This window comes from Haemaphysalis longicornis, unplaced genomic scaffold (assembly GCF_048455015.1).
Source record: "Haemaphysalis longicornis isolate Haplotype H1 unplaced genomic scaffold, Haemaphysalis longicornis Haplotype H1 scaffold_1, whole genome shotgun sequence".
Lineage (NCBI taxonomy): Eukaryota > Metazoa > Arthropoda > Arachnida > Ixodida > Ixodidae > Haemaphysalis > Haemaphysalis longicornis.
The window spans coordinates 378,862,681-378,868,680 of NW_027526203.1; positions in this window are offsets into that span (position 1 = coordinate 378,862,681).

The window sequence follows — 6,000 nt, forward strand, 5'->3', positions numbered from 1 at the left end:
ATGTGAAAATGTTGAAATCTTGCAGTTAACTGGGCAGATTGATGAGACTGCAAATCAAGGCAGCGACACATAAAATGCCGCTGCACGAAAAACAACGGCATAAGAATGCCGCTACAAACGCCACCTGCAAGTCATTCTAGACTGAATGAGTGAAAACTCTGAAGTGAACACCAGCAGAAGCCCGCCGGCATGCGACTCGCCTCACTGCTCCTGATTTTTCAAAGGAAAAATTTCAACACTCATGTGGCAGATATTATTTTCGTGCAATCCTACTGCATTCTTCCAAGTCGAAGCTAATATTGCCTAATAATTTTGAGTTTATTCTTTCCCAGTATACAAATGATATGATAAAAATAAAACCCCCGCGGTTCTTTTTTGTTTGCCGCAATCATGTGTGCTTCGTGAGGAGGAGGAAATTATGGTAGTAATTCTGTCGAAGCACCTCAAAATCTAACCAATATAATTGGGAAATAAAGTTTTTACGGCCGAGCGAAAACACCGTCTGGAGCAGGTCAACGACCCTGCCGCACTTGGTGCTGTTGCGACGTTGCCATCCCACCGGTGACAACCCGTTGTTGCATACGGGAAGGCGTACCCGAGCCGAGCTTCGTCGCCTCCGACATGCGTGTAATAGCGTGGTGAAGCGAGCGGCCAGCCAGTCTTGCTGCCTTGAAGAAGACCAGAAGCCGAAGGCAAACTGAACTTGTTTACTTCATGGCGAGAGATGGCCGAAGCCAGACAAGAACAATGCCCCGACGGGCGAGGTTACGGTACAGGGCTCGAGCAGAGTGACCGCATTGATTCACTGCTCAAACAGGAATGAACTACAGCGCTGGGAGGGGGGGGGGGTCTTATTTATACCCAAAGCGCTAACGGTCAAACAAGCGTTTCCTCTAGATTGTGCACGCGGCATGAACGGCACAGACACACACAACACTCTTTCCAGAGTTCGTGAGCGGTCGGTAGTAGCGGCGCACGCTGAGTCCCAGAGAGGGGAGATAGGAGGTCTGCGCAGCGGCTTCCGCGTCCTTCGGACAAGTCTCTGCCTGTTACGTCGGCGCCACCGAAGTTTGAACCACGCCGATAGTGAGGCGCCGACGATCCAGACATGTAGCAGCTTGTTTGAATCCGTCGGCTGCAAGTGTGAGTCACCGACAGAGAGGCCTGCTCGAAAGGCGCACGTAGCAGAGGCTTCGCCACACAGCCCAGGAGTGTTGCAAAAAGCACTGCGGAGGGCTGATTCGCAACAGTGCTCAAGTGCCCCCAGTTTGTAGCAGTGGAGGGCAGAGCTGCTGGCCGCCCTCAGGGGAAGGCCTCGGCCCTGCGAAGAGATTATGTGGCCGCTGGGCAGTGCCAGGGGGAGCGGAACGGACTCCATGAGGCACTGGACACCTCGGGACTCCTCCCGTAGCTCCGCTTTCTTTCCCGGCATCGAACTAGACTGTGGCCGCGTGTGTGTGTGGGTGTGTTTGTGGGTGTGTTTTTCTTCTATGGTGCATTGCCCCGTAAAAATGTATCCTCGCTCACTCTTTCTTCTCCCTTTCCTGCCTGTCTGTTTTCCCCGTCCCCCACACCAGCAAGCGTTCCGGTGTCCACCCCTTGGTGAGATGAACTACGCCTGCTGGTGCACCTTCCTTTCTATGGCTGATAACAATAAATTCATTCATTCATTTTGCGGCCAAGAGTAAGTGCCCCGCCTGTGAAACTAGCGAGAGGCGGTCGGAAGCCACCGAGCTAGGAGAGGGAAGCCCAAGGAGGAGGGTGACTGGAGGCGGGGGAGAGGGGGACCTCGTGGCGGAGCGGGGAAGCTGCAAGGAGAATACACGGGCCGCCCAAGGTCTAACCGGGCGCACCTCAAACAAAATTTCTCGCTGCACTTAAGCCTGCTTGCGTGCTTTGAAGGCGAAAGCCTGGCGTACTATTGCGATGGGTACCTTTCACATACACATCCACCCGTCGACAAAGCAGCCAGGCAATTTTACCATAATTAGTTTATTTTAATCCACCCTAATTCATTTTATTCATCTCAATCCACCTTAATTCATTTTAATGCTCGTTATTCCCACCTTATCATTATTATCAATGACTAATTATTCATTATCCCATATAAATGCACCTTAATCCATCCTAATCCACTTTCATCCACATTGCTAACCATTGCTATCAATCACTAATCAATCATTAATTAACTTCAGTAATCATTAATGATCTCTCATACACAACGGGCATGCTTTGGGAGTGCGATGGCCGCTCCTTCGACTTTGACCGTGCTTGCCATTGGAATTGCCGTGTACGGCTCACCTTACGATAGGCGACTGGGGCGGTCTCATAGGGCGCCGTGAATAATGGGGCGCCATGTTTTATCTTTTTATTCATTTGGTCGGACCCGACAAAAGTATGCTTGGTCGCCGCTCGTTTGGTTCCATTCTGGTACCCGTCCGCCCTGCACAACTATGCTCGCGGTAGGATCTCCACCACAGCAGCCCAAATCCTTACGAACAGCGCGACCTCAGTTTCAAGGCACATCCGCCTGGTATGAACGTCAGCTCACCCGGCTCTCCCGGGGAACGAGACGGCACATGAAGCAGCTCTAGGGGACACGAACCAGGCTGAATTCGAATCCGACAACGTGCCGTCTGTGACGGGAGGAAGGGGGGGGGGGGGCAGACTGGCAACTGACTGAGAGATTACCCAGCACTATAGGCTGCGCCGACTGAAATTTCCTGCTTCCCACACTGCACTGCACTAAACAAATGGCAAACAGTTGCGTGGCGCAGGTTGAAATCAAATAATTTCCCTCGCCCCGCCCTGTACATGTCACTGCAACTTTCCCGATAGGTATACGGACAGATGCAAGTGGTGCAACATTGCAGGAGCCACGGTCTGGTAATGCCCCAATACACCACAGGCCTTTGAACAAGTAATACATATAAGAAGTAGTGAGCAGTGGGAGGCCGCGTTGCTCAGCTCTCTTCCCGAGATGCAAGCTGCTGTCATCCAACTGACGCTACCAGGGATCACGGGTTCCTGACTGCCGCCTGATGGGGCGAAGACACCGGACATTCCCGCATGGCCCATTCGTCTTTAAACGGAATTAAAATAAAGTCTCCCCCCCCCCCTCTCTCTCTCTCTCTCGCCGCTCATTTTTTGGATCGCAGTTCTTGACTGATAACATTTGTGTAGCGCCGCTACTCACGTGTTTACTAACATTGTTGGTAGACATGGAGTTGTGGCCGACCGCTTGAGAGCATGCGCTAAAACATCTTGACAGTATACGGACGTCGATCGACGGCAGAGATCTCTGCGAAGAGCCTTCGTACCTGTGCAGCCTGCCCCGTGATTAAGCTGCTCCCCTGGACGTATTTCGACTCATTCTGGACCGTCATCTGCATAGGTGACTTTCCAAACATGTGGGTGCCTTTGAGGATCCTACTCACATATTACCGGTCTCAGTGGCGTCCCCAAGGAGAGGGGTGGTTTTGCGAAATAAAATTGATTAAGACATACCTGCAATGAATTATAGAAAATCCAAGATAATTTTCAGGGACTATTTTGACCATTTGAAACATGATAGCGCCTGCCTTAGCCAGTCACAAGCCGTAACCGAATTTGCAGGGTTGAAGGCTCCCATGTTTATTTTCTAAGTGGTGTCGCGGGCTTCTGTTGCGCATTGCATGACAATGGCCTAGTGCGAACCACGGCTCGAACATGAAACCGGCTTTTCTGCTCTGTAACTCCTCGAAGTGAGAAATTTAAAGCTACGCCAAGTCACAGCTGTGCTACAATTTTATGTAGCAGCGCTCCCATCGTGTTATCTCGCTGTTGTATTTGGGCCAAACCTGTAAATGTATGAGGAGATGCTGGTCGAGATAGTTTACAGTGGTTGAGCTATGCCGCACAAAATTGAATCATGGAAATAAAGGTCTTTTGAATCCCTTCAAATCAAATCAATTTCATCCCTATACATATTGCCGACACCACGCTGTACGCCCAATCGTCTTTCACTTTTGCAATGCGTTTTTTGGCATAACGTTCATTCTGGGCTCCTACTCATATATTTACTAACAATATAACCAGTAGGCGTATGCTAACAATAACCTAGTAGAGATACGCGTACAAAAAGATGCGGGAGGCGGGCTAGGCACCACGGCCGGTGTTCGCTCGGGACGCTTCACAGTGAAAGGCCGGCCCTGGGTCCTGATGTTGCGTACATTACCTGTGCCATAGATGACACCGCTGCGACCGCGTGGGCTGAGACAGGCCTGAAGCTACTATGGAGCGCCATCGGGCTTCGCGTACGGACGGCACCCGTGTCTCCTGCGCGTGCATCTGCCTCGCTGTCCTGTCGGATGCAGTGGTGCGAAATTTCGGGATTGTTTTGTTCCAAAAGAAGAAAAAAAAACACGATTTCGTTTTCGTGTGTTTTTAGAAGAATTCGAAGACTTGGAAACAACCAACTTCAAGCCATTACAACAGCGAGCACGCTAGTGCGTATATAATAGAAAAGAGTAGTGGTGTTTAATCAGTGTTATTAAAACGCAAGCTAGACCACCAAGGACAATCCAGGACAGTGATGGTCACAGCGGTTGATGACAGCTGAGTGCGAATGAAGCCGTGTTGCGGGACGGGCCTGGAACTTTTCGTGTACTTCTGCTCGAGGCCTGCTGCTCCTCTTGCGGGATAAGCGCAGAAGGAGACTCAGCTGCATGCACCGACAATAAATCGAACAGAGGCACCACGAACTGCAGTCGAAGGAGCCAGTGCTGCACTATCTGCCAGTGTATCCAGCGGCATGCCTAATTGCTAATCTCCCGTATTGTGCACGCGTCCTCGAGCACAAATTTAACTAGCGCATAAGGAACGCTCGAGGGGTGCGAAAGCACTGCCATTTGGCGAGCAGTGAAGTTCCGGCGCTGTTCTCAGTTAATGTCAAAATGGTACGCGAATGCAGTCCACTTTTGTTCATTGCTTGAACATGTCGTAAGTTTCTCAGGGTCAGGAAAAAAAGCTGTTTTTACTCCATCCAAGGCATTTCCTTTATTTTTTTTCTTTCAATGCCTCCCATGTCCTACTTCTTGCCTCACACTTTTTTTCACGCTGACAACGGGTTTCTAACGATTTGCAGCGCAGTGTCTAGCCATGGGGTCAAGTAGCAGTCATCGATGACACACATTCCGTGAGGAGTAATTTTGACCGCAGTATTTGAAGACGCAAACCAATGACCGCTACATGAGAATGACATGCTGCGACGTCAAGGAAGCGCCAGAGGCGGCGCCCACGGAGCCCGCTTCTCGGCGCCACACAAGTGTGGTGGCCTCTCGGCCCGAGGGAGCGGGGGGCCCGCTGATGCGCGCCCGGGGCCGCCGCCGCGACGGTGGCCTTGCGCGCGGCGCCATCCGGGGCCCCTCGGCGCTTCTTGCCCCCTTCTGGTGCCCCTCGCGCCACGTTACGTGCGCGCCGCCCGCCGACCTTCTCCTTGAGGAGGCCCCGCGACAAGATGAATGACGCTCGGGTTTCCCACGCTACGCCGCGTAACCCCATGCGCTCCTCTGCGACCCCCCTCCCTACTCCGCGCTTGTCCTCCTCCCCCTCAAGTCCCGCTCTCTCCCCGCTTATCCTCGCCTTCACTGTTTCTTCGAGGCACAAATTTTACGTAAGCGGCGCTCCTACAATTTCTATAGTTCTACACTTTCCTTTCGGCTTCATCTCGTTATTCGTTTAGCTTTGTTTTTGAAAAACTTCTGGCACGAATCTTCTGCCTACACGCCCACTTGAACACGGCTTAGAGCTTGCAAGGGTATAGCGGTGAGGCGACCCACGGAGGTCAGCGCCATAGCTTTCCCAGGCTTTTTTAATTGTTCTTGCGTTGGCGTGCGCAAAAAAAAAAAAAAAGGGGGGGGGGGGGAAGCAGAGAGATTAACGGAAACAGTCGAGTTGTATACGAAAACTGTGCACCTGGCCTTTTTCTCGCTCTCTTCTTGCCGCAGTTGTCTGCATAAG